Here is a 15900-nt window from a genome sequence, read left to right as displayed (position 1 = left end):
GTACATCACCTTGGTGAATAAGGTGTGTGGGCTGGTAACACTAAGAGTTTGTTGGAGAAAAGCATCTGTTAAATAAATGTGAACTAGAACTTCATGGTGCTTTTAACACCTGCGCTGAGTTAGTAATGAGATAATGAAGTAGCACCTGAAAAATCCTGCCGATTTTCTTGGTGGACATGTCATCCTCCCTTACTGAATGAATAACTCGGAGTGAAGCTAGCATGTTTGATGAAGCCACTGATGGCTTATACGTGGTTTTAGTTCATGTACATGTGGGGTGTTCAAGAATAAGTTATTTTGTTTTGTGGTGAAGTCCAAAAATAAGATGGCACAAAACTATAAATGAGGCATATTTTAAATTGAGCAAAAAATAGTTTTTAAACGGTTAATTCATAATTTGTTTTCATTTTTAACAAATTCATTTATTTTCACTTCATTTTTAAACTAATGAAGGCATCATAATTCACACACACACACACACTTTCTGAACCGCTTGTCCCCTACAGGGTCGCGGGGAACTGGAGCCTACCCGGCAACACAGAGCATAAGGCCAGAGGGGGAAGGGACACACCCAGGACGGGACGCCAGTCCGTCGCAAGGCACCCCAAGCGGGACTCGAACCCTAGACCCACCAGAGAGCAGGACCTGGTCCAACCCACTGCGCCACCGCACCCCCCTTCATAATTCACATTTTGTTTTTCAATTTTGAATAAAAAAACTAATGAATGCGGTATACATGGACCCCCCCCCCCCCCCCCATCCTTTCCTTAATGGGACCTTGTGACAAAGCAGGTCTGTCCCAGTTAAGGGTCAGGAGGAAAATTACTCTTTTATTCTGGTTAACTTAGTGGGTGAGCACACAGAGTTGGCAACATTCTTCATATTGCACAAACACTCAACACATTAAATTCCTCCTGCTATGCTTGTGTTTCACTAACACACTTACCTTACCACTTACCCAACACTGTCACTACAGTCCTGGAAAAAGACCAAAGCACTGCTTTAGGTGGCCTTAAAATACTGCCTGTTCTGGGGAGGCCCATGTTCAGTGCGATGGAAGTGGCAAAACAAATTACTGGGGAATTGTGTCCTGAACTGGATTTCATTAATCATTATACTTTAAGGAAATAAGGAATGGTAAGATAAGGGAAAATGAAATTCATGCTTGTTTGTAACTGAACCATCTGTAGGTCACTGTTTTACTGAGTTCATGTCTATCATTGATACCCTTTTTGGGTGAAATGGTTCAGTCCTTCCAATATGAAGAAATAGAGGCTAATTAAAGGGCTCTTTTTGCTCTGATGAGATGAAGATGTTTACACAATTTGTTTCAAACTGTGCAATGAAACTTTTCAAAAGAGCTTTAAATTAGTACTTCAGTATTATCAAAAATGGTATATATACAACAATAATCTGCATTGACGGGTATAGGGTAGCACAATAGTGTGAAACTAAAAAGATCACATTTATGTCCATTTTTTGTCAACTTTAAGACTGTCCTCCACCCTGGTCATTTTTTTCAAGTTCTTCTTTCACTGAGTTACTTTAAGTCTTAATGTTACTCAGATTAACCCTAGTAACTGAACAATAATTAAAGTGGGTAGCCAGCTCAGCCAGTCTGTCTTCACCTGACTCAGACATTAGAAAAGACAATATGGCAGCACAGGTGCTTTGGCAATCTGGGTGCTGGTAAAGTTCTTTTATCAGGGTTCCTACAGAGCCTTGAAAGTTTGGAAAATGCTTGATTTCAAGGTTTGATGTACTTGAATTTTGAATAAGTCCTTGAAAATGCTTGATTTTTTTTTTTTTTTTTACAGAACGTTAGTTGTAATTAAAAATGTAACTAAAACCGCTAGCCAGTCCGAAAAAAAACACACATCACGTGTCATTCGATTTATTGGCGCGTCTATTCCCCTGTCGCGCATCCATCTCCGTTAACATGTCCCGCTGTCATTTTAGCAATAACTGGCTGGAAGGTGATAAATACAAACTGTGGTTGTGTCGAGGAACAACAGACAGAAAGGGATAGGATACTGTTCCGTATACAAGAAAGACACTGATGTATGCGCTATGGAGAATCAGCCCCTACCAGCCATTCCAAAGGTTAGCAGAGATAGCATAAATATTCCATTAAAACTTAATAAAACTTGGAATGATTTGTGAGAGAAATTTTAATATTAGACATTAGTGCTAGAAGCAACATATAACTATGCAGTATCCAGTAGAGTAGGTGCTTATGGAAAATAACTGTAAGACGTAATGCTGCACACTGTATCAAAGTGCAGGAACTAACAAAGATAGGCTGGCTGAGAAAATGGCTATGTTGATGCGCTCATACGCAAGTAGACTGAAACAGGGCACGGTGACCCAAGGTTGGAGACAAAACAGATAATGTGTTTGCGTCAATTGTGGAAAACAGAATAATGTTCACAGGCCTGGAAAATCCCCAGAAAAGAACAAGCCTGAGAAAGCGGAAAGTTACTGAAGGGGGCGTATCGACTCAGCGCAACAGGTGTATAAGTAACTGCTGTATGCTTTGTCCTGGGAGACCCTCTGTAAAGAGACTCTCCCATGTTAACGTGTATGTGTATTGCTCATTAAAGGAATATATTCTATGCAGCTCTAATTGTCCGTGTGGCTCATTTTTCTTCCACAGATTTTATTTAAAAGGATGAAATTTTTTCATGTGGAATCAGTATCGTAATCGTGTGAATGCTTTTATAAGTGAAAATTAGTCACAGAATTAAAAAGTGTGTGTGGAGTAGTAAATTAGCTCTGGGCTCATTGGTTATCTCGCTATACTGTAGAGCTCTATTGTAGCTAAGTCACCCTAGTATGTGTGTGATAGAAAACAACATTCAGATTCAGAGCATTAGTGCTTTCAAAGCTAAGATATGCGATTAATTAATGTTAATTGGGTTCATTGCTTAGAACTTTTCTAGATGGTTCTCTTTACTGCCGTTTGTTGGTTAAATGATGAAGTAGACATGCAAAGCAGAGTCCAGCAGTAGCAAGGGACCATGCCATGTAATGCAGAAAAAAAAAAGAAATGTTTAATTATTATGTACATGTAAAAAAATTGTATTAATTCATATGCCTAAATGAATTACTTTGGACTGATGGAGAAGATAGCGGAAGTAAAAGCAAAAAAAAAGAGGATAACCGAGGATATTCAGGTTCTGTGCACCTCTGCTGATCATAGTGCAGAGAACACAGAGAAACTTGGAAAACTCAGCTTAATTTCAAAATTGAATGAACTTTGAAGAGCTGATAAGTTAAAAAAAAAAGAGCAGGCTCTAGAAAGAGTGGAGTGTCAAATACTGTGGATGAGAAGCTAAAGGAGTTGAAAGTGCTTCCATGAACTGTATTGGGTTGGACCAACTTGCAGCACTGTTTTAGGTTCGAGTAGTCAAATGTGCATTCTTTTTTTCTCCATTCCTGTTTAATTGTTTTAATTTCAGTGCAAATCAGTAAAGAGTCAGGTAAAATGTTTTGTGTTTATTTGTCTTTTACTTACACCTTTCACAAACCTTTTTTTTTTAAATTACATTAAATACTTAAAACAGAGAGGTGGAGCATTTACCACACTATATGAATCGATAATCAAAACGGTAAACAAAAAAACATTAATACACTTAGATTTACATTTTCTCCGACATGTTTTCTGTTCTTTGGTTTAATAAATCACTTTGTGTTGCCGACAGACTTATTTTCTTGATCTTGCAATGTCATGAGTCCATCTAGCCTGCATGTTTTCTTTTTTGTTTAAGGAGGAACATCTCATTCAAAAACATATGAATTTTATTTAAGGAGGAACATCTCAGTTAAAAACACACACACACACACACACACACACACACACACACACACTTTCAGAACCACTCGTCCCATACGGGGTTGCGAGGAACCGGAGCCTACCCGGCAACACAGGGCGTAAGGCCAGAGGGGGAGGGGACACACCCAGGACAGGACGCCAGTCCATCGCAAGGCACCCCAAGCGGGACTCGAACCCCAGACCCACCGGAAAGCAGGACCGTGGTCCAACCCACCACGCCACCACACCCCCGCAGCTAAAAACATTACATGAAAATGATGAAGCACAATCAAAATCGCAGGACTAGAGCCTCACATCACTGGAACATAAATTTCATGATGATTAAATGTGTAATGTTTTCAAAAATGTACATTACAAAGTCAAGAGTATGTCTGAGGAAAAACTACTTGAAATAATAGGTCTAGAAGTCAATGTCACGCCCCCCTCAGCGCAACGAGGATCACCTGTGGCGGATCAGGGAACGGGAGCATAACTCTTCTCTCCTCTCCTTTCTTCTCCTCTCTCCTCTCCTCTCCTCTCCTCTCCTGCTTGTCTCACGGATTACGGCTTTCGGATTGTCCCTTTGGTTACGTTTGTTCATCGGCAACCCTTGGCTTGTTTTGTGATTACGTTTCTTGGATTCCCCTACTAAACTCCAACGCTCTGCACTTGGGTCTGACGGCTTCCTTTCAGTGCGACAGCATGACAGCCAACAGCATTACACACAACTTCTTCAAAATGAGTTTCATATTGTAACAGCACTGAGGGGAGTAAATGTGTAAATAGTTGGTATTAGTGTTATGTGTGTGTACATAGTTGTGTGTGGTTTCTGATTGGTTGTCATCCTATTTATGTTCGTGGCTGTGGGCAACGAGCTACTGAAGCATGAGTTCTGGCTCGCGGAGATCCAGGATTCGTGCATTGTACAAATGGACCTCCTGGCCAAGTCGGGGGCGATGCTGCACCTGGGCAGACGGTCGCTCCAGCTGGCAGGTGAGAACATTGCCCTCACTCACACGCAGCAGAAGAACCTCAAAACATGCGCCCTCTTCGCCAGTTCGCGAGTGGAGGGGACCGGGGCTGCACACCAAACGGCAGTTGAGGGAGAGCCCGAGGCACACAGCGCGGGCTCCGCCGGTGCAGGGTGCGTCACACAGCCCTCGGCTACAACTCGCAAAGCGGTGCAGATGCTGTGGCAGCGCAGCGGGGCGGAGTTAGAAGAGGGTCAGCGAGAGCAGTTGAAGGAGCTCCTGAATGCTTTCATGGACATCTTCGCAGGCCGGGATGAAGACTGCACCAAGACGGACCTGGTGCAGCACCACATTGAGACAGGTGGCACGGCCCTCATCCGCCTGTGGCCGCATCGCCTAGCGCTGGCGAAGAGGCAGATTGCAGAGGAAAAGGTGAGGGAGATGGCGGCAGCAGGCATCATTGAGCCCTCCAGCAGCCCCTGGTCAGCGCCGGCGGTCCTGGTGCAAAAGAAGGACGGCAGCTGGCGGTTCTCTGTGGATTATCGTCGCCTGAATGCAGTAACGAAACAGGACTCCTACCCCCTGCCACGCACTGATGATGCATTGGACTGCATCGCGGGGTCACAGTGGTTCAGCTCTCTGGACCTGAGGAGTGGCTACTGGCAGGTCGCTTTGGCACCGGAGGCCCGCGAGAAGACAGCATTCACCCTGGGGCGGGGCCTCTGGCACTTCACGGTCATGCCTTTTGGCCTGTGTAATGCGGCCGCCACCTTTGAACGGCTGATGGAGCGGGTCCTGTCAGATGTGCCCAGGAGCCAGTGCATTGTCTACCTGGACAACCTGCTGGTGCATGCCTCCTCCTTCGAGTATGCACTGGCGAATCTGAAGGAGGTGTTCACTGCCATCCATGCGGCCGAGCTGAAGCTGCACCCCGCGAAGTGCAACCTCCTCCAGCGGCAGGTGAAATTCCTGGGCCACGTCGTGGACACGAATGGAGTGTCCACGGACCCCGACAAGGTGCAGAAGATGCGAGACTGGCCAACCCCAGAGAACGTGTCGGAATTGCAGAGTTTCCTGGGGCTGGCGTCGTATTATCGCCGCTTCGTACGTGGTTTTGCAGACATCGCAGCACCGCTGCACCGCCTCACCGCTAAGGGCACCCCGTTTGAGTGGACCCCTGAGTGCGCAGCCGCCTTTCACCGCCTGAGAGAGGCTCTGGCGTCTGCCCCCGTCCTGGCTCTCTCGATCCCTGGGAGGGCTTTCATCATGGACACGGACGCCAGCAATCAAGGCATTGGAGCTGTGTTGTCGCAGGCGGGAGATGGAGGTGAGAGGGTGGTCGCATTCTACAGCCGCCGGCTGAGTCGCCCAGAGAAGAACTACTGTGTCACACAGCGAGAGCTCCTGGCCATGGTGGCAGGGGTTAAACATTTCCGTCCCTACCTCTATGGGACCAGATTCCTGTTGCGGACCGACCACGCCTCGCTCACATGGCTCCTAAATTTCAAGGAGCCAGAGGGGCAGATAGAGCAGTGGCTGGAGTTGCTGCAGAGGTATGACTTTGAGGTCCAACACCGGCCAGGACGCCTGCACGCCAACGCCGACGCACTTTCTCGGCGCCCCTGTAGTGCAGGCTCGTGCAGGCACTACGTTCGGCTGGAGGAGCGGCGAGCAACTGCAGACGAGACCTGCGCTGTGCTAGCAGCAAATGCGGCGAGCGATGGAGGATCCGTTGATGACACAAAGCTGTTCCGCCAGGCCCAGGAAGCCGATCCAGAGCTGGCAGTGGTGCAGGGCTTCCTGCAGTCGGGGCAGCACCCACCCTGGACTGCTGTGGCTCCACACGGACCCATCGTCAAGTCGTACTGCTCACAGTGGGACAGCCTTGCGGTGAGGGAGGGGCCGGTACCCGGCCAAGTCCTGTGGCAGCTCCTCGTCCCCCGTAGCCTCAGGGAAGACGTGTTGCAGCGAGTGCACGGTCCCGCCGGCATTGGGCACTTCGGCGTGGCGAAGACGCTGCACCGGCTATGCCAGCGGTTTCACTGGGCGGGGTGTCGCCAAGACGTGGAGCTGTTCATGTACTGCTGTGATGCCTGCACGGCGCGTAAGGGCCCCAGTGACCGGTCACATGCCCCCCTGCAACAACTTCAGTCGGGCACCCCAATGGAGCGCGTGGGCGTGGACGTGCTGGGACCCTTTCCCCGCACTGATCGGGGGAACCACTACGTGCTCGTGGCCATGGACTATTTCACCAAGTGGCTCGAGGCGTACGCAGTACCGGACAAGAGTGCCGCGACCACAGCGGAGCGGTTGGTGGAGGAGATGTTCTGCTGTTTTGGGGCGCCGGAGGAGCTGCACAGTGACCAGGGCAGGAACTTTGAGTCACAAGTCATGAAAGAGGTGTGTGACCGGCTGGGGGTGTGGAAGACGCGCACCATGCCCCTTCATCCACAGAGCGACGGGCTGGTGGAGCGTTTCAACCAGACACTCACGACGCAGCTCTCTGTGCTCATCTCCCGACATCAGCACGACTGGGACAGACACCTGCCCCTGGTCCTGTGGGCGTGCCGCTCTGCCGTCCAGGAGTCCACCGGCTGCACCCCTGCCTTGCTCATGTTTGGATGCAAGCTGAGGACTCTGGTGGACTTAGCTTTCGGCAGCCCGCTGGAGCCCGAGGTGGGGGGTGAAGTGGGCCTGGAGTACCTTCAGCAACTGCGGTGGCATTTGGAGTCCGCGCACGCTTTTGCCAGGAGCCATCTGACGGAGGCCGGGGGGCGGCAGAAATGTGCATACGACACACAGTGGACCGGGTGTGGATATACAATCCCCGGAGGAAACGCGGGTTCCGCCCTAAGCTTGCAGACAGCTGGGTGGGTCCCTGCGTGATTCTGGATCGGCTATCGGACGTTGTTTACAGGGTGTGGATGGGGCCAGGGCATCGGCCGGTGGTTCTACACCGTGACAGACTCGTCCCCTACCATCCCAAGGAACCTGCACCGGGGCCTCCCGGAGAGAGTCCACCAGGTCCAGCGGGCTCACCGTCTCCGCACAGACCCAAGAGGGTGCGCAGGTTGCTTCTGCGCCTCAGGGACTTTGTGCTTTCAGGGTCGACAGTCGCCGGGACGGCCGACTGCTAAAGGGGCGGCAATGTAACAGCGCTGAGGGGAGTAAATGTGTAAATAGTTGGTATTAGTGTTTATGTGTGTGTACATAGTTGTGTGTGGTTTCTGATTGGTTGTTGTCCTATTTATGTTCAGTGTTCAAGAGTGGGATTCTGGGGAGTCCCGGGGAGGAGCCCCTTAACCATGGGGTGCAGCAGGGGGGCTGGGAGTGACCCAGGGGGATTCTGAAGTGTTCTGTGTCTTGTACATGTACGCTTTTAATAAAAAGTACATTTCTTTTACCCTGTCTGTCAAGCTGGTTTGCACCAGCACCAGCACCAGCACCAGCTCCTCCTCCTCCTCCTCCTCCTCTGTGGGGGGATGCTACAATATTCAGTGTTTCGTTACAAATGGTCCCTGATATAAAAATAGTTTGATCATTTACGATTCAATTTTACGATTGTGAGCCGGCAATAGACAGTAGAAACCGTACTTTAAATCTATTTCTTTTTTATTTCCTAGGTAAGCGATTTGCGATGCTAGGCAGCGGCAGCGATCCGCATCTCTGTCTGCCACCCAGAGGTGTGTATTAAATGCATTTTGAACTTCTGACATTTTCGACTTATGATGGGTTTCGCAGAATGTAACCCCCTCCTAAATCAGGGATCCCCTGCACTCACACCTACGGTATTAAAGTGCTAGTGACAAGTTCTGACACGGGGACAACTAATAAAAGTCTATAATTTCCCAAATCATTTCCATGTGATCATTTTAATGTTCAAATTCACCGACTTTCTGATTATCTGCGATTATTATGCTGATGGGATTTTTGGAAACTGGCCACTGACTAGTTAACTGGCAAAGATACTGTATTGCTATGTCTCGCCAAAAGGGAACTGCATGATATTACTCCCTACACACTGAAAGCCTGAGTAAAGTGGGCACAGAATATTGTCATTTTCATTCATTGTGTTCTAAACTGTATACCCCTTTACAAGTAAAAATGAAGGACTGACTAGAAAAAGTTACGCTTGGTAAGCTGGTTCGAGAGCCTGGTTAATGTGTCTTTTATAGAGTATATTTACATGTACATTTATTCATTTAGCAGACACTTTTCTCCAAAGCGACATAGATCTCAACATTCATTCACTCTTATTAACATTTATCCATTTACTAATTTAGCTGACTACTTTGACTACCTTCATTGTTCATTTTCAGAGTGAGCACATGGTGAAAACCGACTGACCCTGACACTGTGTGCGTTGTGGGGCTCCACTGGACAGGGTTTGGTTAAACAAACACTGAAACCTCGAGTCTAAAACCGACTGAAGCGAAGGGTCTCCATGAAAAATGTCTCTCCATCACAGGTCTCTCATCTATACATCAGTGGAACACTTTCTCTGTGTCACTCACACACTAGTATTACAGCACATTTTTGCTTATTTTAAATGCGCACGCTATTATTCTTGCAATTAAAATCACGTAACAGCTCTTTTAATAAAACGTTACAATTAATTTTTATTCTGTTCATAAAAGTACATAAAACGTAATTAAAAATAAGCACATCACAAATATCTAGTCACTTTATCTCATTACTGAAACAATCTTATGCGGTTAAACAGCTCATGTATATCCATCCATCCATCCATCTTCCTCCGCTTATCCGGGGCCGGGTCGCAGGGGCAGCAGTCCAAGCAGAGTCCTCCAGACTTCCCTCTCCCCGCACACCTCCTCCAGTTCCTCTGGGGAAACCCCAAGGCGTTCCCAGGCCAGCCGGGAGACATAGTCTCTCCAACGTGTCCTGGGTCTGCCCCGAGGCCTCCTCCCAGTGGGACATGCCCGGAACACCTCACCAGGGAGGCGTCCAGGAGGCATCAGGAACAGGTGCCCGAGCCACCTCAACTGGCACCTCTCGATGCGGAGGAGCAGCGGCTCTACTCCGAGCTCCTCCCGGGTGACTGAGCTCCTCACCCTATCCCTAAGGGTGCGCCCAGCCACCCTGCGGAGGAAACTCATTTCTGCCGCTTGTATCCGCGATCTCATTCTTTCGGTCATGATCCAGAGTTCATGACCATAGGTGAGGGCAGGAACGTAGATTGACCGGTAAATTGAGAGCTTCGCCTTACGACTCAGCTCCCTCTTCACCACAACAGACCGGTACAATGACCGCATTACTGCGGATGCCGCACCGATCCGTCTATCAACTGGCCGCTCCATTTTTCCCTCACTCGTGAACAAGACCCCGAGATACTTAAGCTCCTCCACTTGAGGGAGCAACTCCCCCTAACCCGGAGGGGGCAATCCACCTTTTTCCGACTGAGAACCATGGCCTCGGATTTGGAGGTGCTGATTCTCATCCCCGCCGCTTTGCACTCGGCTGCAAACCTCTCCAGTGCACGCTGTAAGTCTTGATTCGATGAAGCCAACAGGACCACATAGTCCGCAAAAAGCAGAGACGAGATCCTGCGGCCACCAAAACAGACACCCTCCATTCCCTGGCTGCGCCTAGAAATTCTGTCCATGAAGATAATGAACAGAATCGGTGACAAAGGGCAGCCCTGGCGGAGTCCAACATGCACCAGGAACAGGTCTGACTTACTGCCGGCAATGCGAACCAAGCTCCTGCTCCGGTCATACAGGGAATGAACAGCCCGTAGCAGCGAGCCCTGAACCCCATAATCCCGAAGTACCCCCCACAGGATGCCACGAGGGACACGGTCGAACGCCTTCTCCAGGTCCACAAAACACATATGGACTGGTTGGGCAAACTCCCATGAACCCTCCAACATCCTAGTGAGGGTATAGAGCTGGTCCAGTGTTCTACGGCCAAGGTGAAAACCGCATTGTTCCTCCTGAATCCGAGGTTCGACTATCGGTCGGATTCTCCTCTCCAGTACCCCGGCATAGACTTTCCCAGGGAGGCTAAGGAGTGTGATCCCCCTATAGTTGGAACACAATCTCCGGTCCCCCTTCTTAAAAAGAGGGACCACCACCCCGGTCTGCCAGTCCAGAGGCACCGTTCCCGAGCTCCACGCAATGCTGCAGAGGCGTGTCAACCAAGACAGCCCCACAACATCCAGAGACTTGAGAAACTCGGAGCGGATCTCATTCACCCCCGGAGCCTTGCCACCGAGGAGTTGACTACCTCAGTAACTTCAGGCAGGGTAATGGACGAGTCCCCCTCCGAGTCCCCGGCCTCAGCTTCCTCTACGGAAGGCGTGTCGGAGGGATTGAGGAGATCCTCAAAGTACTCCTTCCACTGCCCGAGGACATCCTCAGCTGAGGTCAGCAGCGCACCACTTCCACTGTAAACAGTGTTGGCGGAACACTGCTTCCCCCCTCTGAGTCGCCAGACAGTTTGCCAGAATCTCTTTGAGGCCGACTGAAAGTCTTCCTCCATGGCCTCACCGAACTCCTCCCAAGCCCGAGTTTTTGCCGCGGCGACTGCCAGAGCCGCGTTCCGTCTGGCCCGCTGGTACCTGTCAGCTGCTTCAGGAGTCCCATGAGCCAGCCAGGCCCAATAGAACTCCTTCTTCAGCTTGACGGCATTCCCTTACCTCCGGTGTCCACCACCGTGTTCGGGGATTGCCGCCGCGACAGGTGCCGGAGACTTTATGGCCGCAGTTCCGAACCGCCGCCCCGACAATGGAGGTGTGGAACATAGTCCATTCAAACTCAATGTCCCCCGCCTCCCTCAGGACCTGGCTGAAGCTCTGTTGGAGGTGGGAGTTGAAGACCTCTCTGACAGGGGCCTCCGCCAAATGTTCCCAACAGACCCTCACTATGCGTTTGGGCCTGCCAGGTCTGTCCAGCTTTTTCCCCCGCCATCGGATCCAGCTCACCACCAGGTGGTGATCAGTTGACAGTTCAGCCCCTCTCTTCACCCAAGTGTCCAAGACATATGGCCGAAGATCAGAAGAAACGACTACAAAGTCGATCATCGACCTCCGACCTAGGGTGTCCTGGTGCCAAGTGCACTGATGGACACCCTTATGCATGAACATGGTGGTTGTTATGGACAAACCGTGACTAGCACAGAAATCCAATAACAACTCACCGCTCAGGTTCAGATCAGGGAGGCCGTTCCTCCCAATCACGCCCCTCCAGGTGTCACTGTCGCTGCCCACGTGGGCGTTAAAGTCCCCCAGTAGAACGACAGAGTTCCCAGTGGGAGCACTTTCCAGCACGCCCCCCAGGGACTCCAAGAAGGCCAGGTACTCTACACTGTTGCTAGGCGCATAAGCACAAACGACAGCGAGAGACCGTTTCCTGACCCGAAGGCGCAGGGAGATGACCCTCTCATTCACCGGGGTAGACTCCAACACATGGCGGCTGAACTGGGGGGCTATTAACAAGCCCACACCGGCCCGCCGTCTCTCACCCTGGGCAACGCCAGAATAATGGAGAGTTCACCCCTGGTCAAGAAGAGTGGTTCCAGAACCCAAGCTGCGAGTGGAAGTGAGCTCGGCTATATCTGGACGGTATCTCTCAACCTCCCGCACCAGCTCAGTCTCCTTCCCCGCCAGTGAGGTGACATTCCAAGTCCCAAAAACCAGAGTTGGCACCCGAGGTTTGGGTTGGCCGGGCACTCGGCCCCGACCACCGTCCAAATCACAACGCACCGGCCCCTTACGGTCTCTCCAGCAGGTGGTGAGCCCACCAAAGAGCGGCTCCACGTCATGGCTTCAGGCTGAGCCTGCCAGGCCCCGTGGGCATAGACCTGGCCACCAGGCGCTCGCATGCGAGCCCCCCCCCCCAGGCCTGGCTCCAGGGTGGGGCCCCGGTGACCCCATACCGGGCGGGGTAAACAAAAGCCCTGGTTTAATTGTCATCATAAGGGGCTTTTGAACCTCACTTTGTCTCGTCTGTCATCCAGGACCTGTTTGCCATGGGGGACCCTACCAGGGGCATATAGCCCCAGGCAACATAGCTCCTGAAATCATTCAGGCACTCAAACCCCTCCACCACGGTAAGGTGGTGGTTCAAGGAGGGGCAGCTCATGTATATTGACTCCTAAAAGAACTGCTGAGAAGTTAACTGCCATATTCCTGGATGTTGTGCTAGACTGTACAGTAAAACTGCTTACATTATAATTAGAAAACTATTTTCCTGTATTTTCGAACTTTGCTTTGTTCAAGCTGGGGGCGTGGTGGCGCAGTGGTTTGGATCAGGTCCTACTCTCCGGTGGGTCTGGGGTTCGAGTCCTGTTTGAGGTGCCTTGTGACGGACTGGCATCCCGTTCTAGGTGTGTCCCCTCCCCCTCCAGCCCTACGCTCTGTGTTGCTGGTTTAGGCTACGGATCCCTGCAACCCCGTATGGGACAAGCGGGTCAGAAAGGGTGTGTGTGTGTGCTTTGTTCAAGAGTGTAAAAAAAAAAAAAAAAACCCTGCAGCATTTCCAATAACAGATGTCCTTTACAATTTTAACTAATTCATTTAAAATTGTATGGGATATCAGGCTATATCTTAGTATCAAACTTTTTTGTGAAATTATAAATAGGCTTATAGTTTGCAACTAGAAGAAACGCACCAAACCAACACATGCACCAAACTAACATATCAAAACTACCAAATCCACCAAGCCAAACCAACAAATCCACCAAGCTAGCAAATCCAAACCACCAAGTCCACCAAGCCAAACCAACACACCAATGTAACAAACATACCAAACTAACAAATCCACCAAACCAACACACCCTCCAACCAACCGAACCAGCAGGGCACCAACATGACCAACAGAGGTCATTTACACTGCTAGATTTTTTTTTTATTCCCATTACATGCACATGGTTTTAATAGAAAATATCCAAAAGTGATTTTAATGCTTTGTTATTGTAAATCAGTACATTACACTTGGACAATTGTTACACAAACTTTCAAAAAATCAAGTGAGATGCCCTAAATACCAGTGACAAGGAATTTCATTGATGTATTCAATGTTGCACAGATGAAGTTGGAGGGGCAAGGCTGTTCACAGAGGCAGTGGGTGCGTCACTTTCTTCAGGTTCAGATGCTAGGTCTGCAAACATGGTCTCAGGCAGCAGAAATTCAACGCAAAGCATTTACATCTAGAAGATTCTTTTCAGCCAGTTGAGGGGCGTGTTGTTAACCAGGTAGTCCATGATGTCATCCAAGGAATCCTTCATTTTGGTCAGCTACACTTTGCTTCTGGTCAGCATGCCATCAGAGATATCCCTGAAGGCGGAAGCTTTGCTGAAGTTGTCATAAACCTCGGAGGCGGAACGAGCTACAGACAGTGCCTGACTCTGGATGCTCTGAGGGAGGCCCTGGAGGTTGGAGACTAGGGTCAGGCATGTAGTCTGCAGCTGGTGAGTGAGGCTGCAGGTGATGGCCAGTGTGCGTGATTCAATGTGCTCAGTTTCATTCTGCTCCCCAGTGGTGTGTCCACTTGTCCTCCACTCAACCCAGGAGTGAAATTTCTCCTGCAACTTCTGGTTGGCCCCATCAATGTTTTTCCTTGCATATTCAATCTTGTCAATGGCCTGTTGGTATGCCTTCTCGCGCAGCTTCTCCGAGAGATACCCCAGCCACACGTAGTAGCTGGGCTTCTGGCCTCCTTCTCTAGTTCCTCCTCTGTCAGTGGAAGGTACTGATCCACCAGGTTCTCCGATGTACTCAGCACAGTGTCCACACCACTACCGACCAGCTGAGCCACACAGCCACCCATGACTGTATTAACACTGCCACTGACCACATCCTTGGTCATTTCTGCATTGTCCTGCACTGCCCCTTTGGTCTTACTCACCACACCCGTCAGAGTGTGAGACACTGTGTCCCGGGCACCACTCACAGTGACAGCCACTGCCTCCTTGGCTCCCATCACTACATTCTTAGCCGTAGCAATGATCTGCTCAGATGGCTGGTGCAGAATCGGCAGTTTCTTCTCTATCTTGTCCAGGCCTTTGCAGGCGAGGTCATTTGCAATCGCAGTCTGGGGCTCCAGCTTGCCAATGAGGAGCATAGCACCAGTGAGGGCCACTGATGTGATGGTTTTCACTCCCATCTCAGCCACCTCACGCACAGACTTGATGTAGGGGTGGCTGTCCTTGGTGCTGCTGTAGACAGAGGACACCAGGTCATAGGTGGAGCTCACCAGAGGAAGGCTCACCACTCGGGTGACCACATTCTGACAGGGAGCAACTTCCACTGATGCCATGTCTTTTTGTACAACCTGACAAAAAAATTAAGCCACTAGCAACGAACCACAAACGTTAAACCCAGAGCTCGTGCCCACTCTATACACGACTTACACTCATTCATACATTAGTGGAACACACACACGCTCTCTGTGTCACTCACACACTAAGGGGGAACATGAACAGCATGTCTTTGGACTAGCGGGTCCCCGTATAGTGGCGTTCCCGCATAGCGCGGTTCCGTATAGCGGTCCCCGTATAGCAGGATTCTCCTCTTCAGTCCAGTTGTTCTTAAGCATTCATTGGAGCTGCACATGAATAAAGCGACATCTAACAATGATGTTTTACTTCTAAGTTTCCTATTATAGCACGTTCTTCCTTATTTTAAAAGCGCATGCTATTATTCTTGCAATTAAAATCACGTAACAGCTCTTTTACATGTTACAATAAATTTTTTTTCTGTTCATAAAATTACATAAAACGTGATTAAAAATAAGCACATCACAAATATCTAGTCACTTTATCTGATTACTGAAACAATCTTATGCGGTTAAACAACTCACGTATATTTGGCTCCTGAAAAAACTGCTGACAAGTTGCGGCCACCTGTAGCAAACGTCGCGCTTTCCAGGCAGCTTGCAGTGGACTAATGTCCTCCCCCTCCTCCAGCCTTGATCCCTGTGTTGCCGGGTTAGGTTCTGGTTTGCTGCGACCCGATTCGGGACAAGTGGTTTCAGACAGTCTGTGTCTCTCAAAAGAAAAACTACTAGAAGGTGATGAGTAATCGGCGATATTGTGGTGAAGTTTTATACAGCTACTTGAAAAATATGATTGATGAAGCACAGTTTAATACCAGGT

At 49.5% G+C, this 15900-nt stretch overlaps 1 pseudogene; it reads right to left on the bottom strand.

The window, feature by feature from the left end:
* Positions 1–13789: 13789 nt before the first annotated feature.
* Positions 13790–15465, bottom strand: LOC108927227 (perilipin-2 pseudogene; annotated as a pseudogene).
* Between the last annotated feature and the right edge of the window lie 435 nt (positions 15466–15900).

This window comes from Scleropages formosus, chromosome 2 (assembly GCF_900964775.1).
Source record: "Scleropages formosus chromosome 2, fSclFor1.1, whole genome shotgun sequence".
Classification (NCBI taxonomy): Eukaryota; Metazoa; Chordata; class Actinopteri; order Osteoglossiformes; family Osteoglossidae; genus Scleropages; species Scleropages formosus.
The sequence above is the reverse complement of the archived record's forward strand: the minus strand, read 5'-3'. Positions and strand labels throughout refer to the sequence as shown.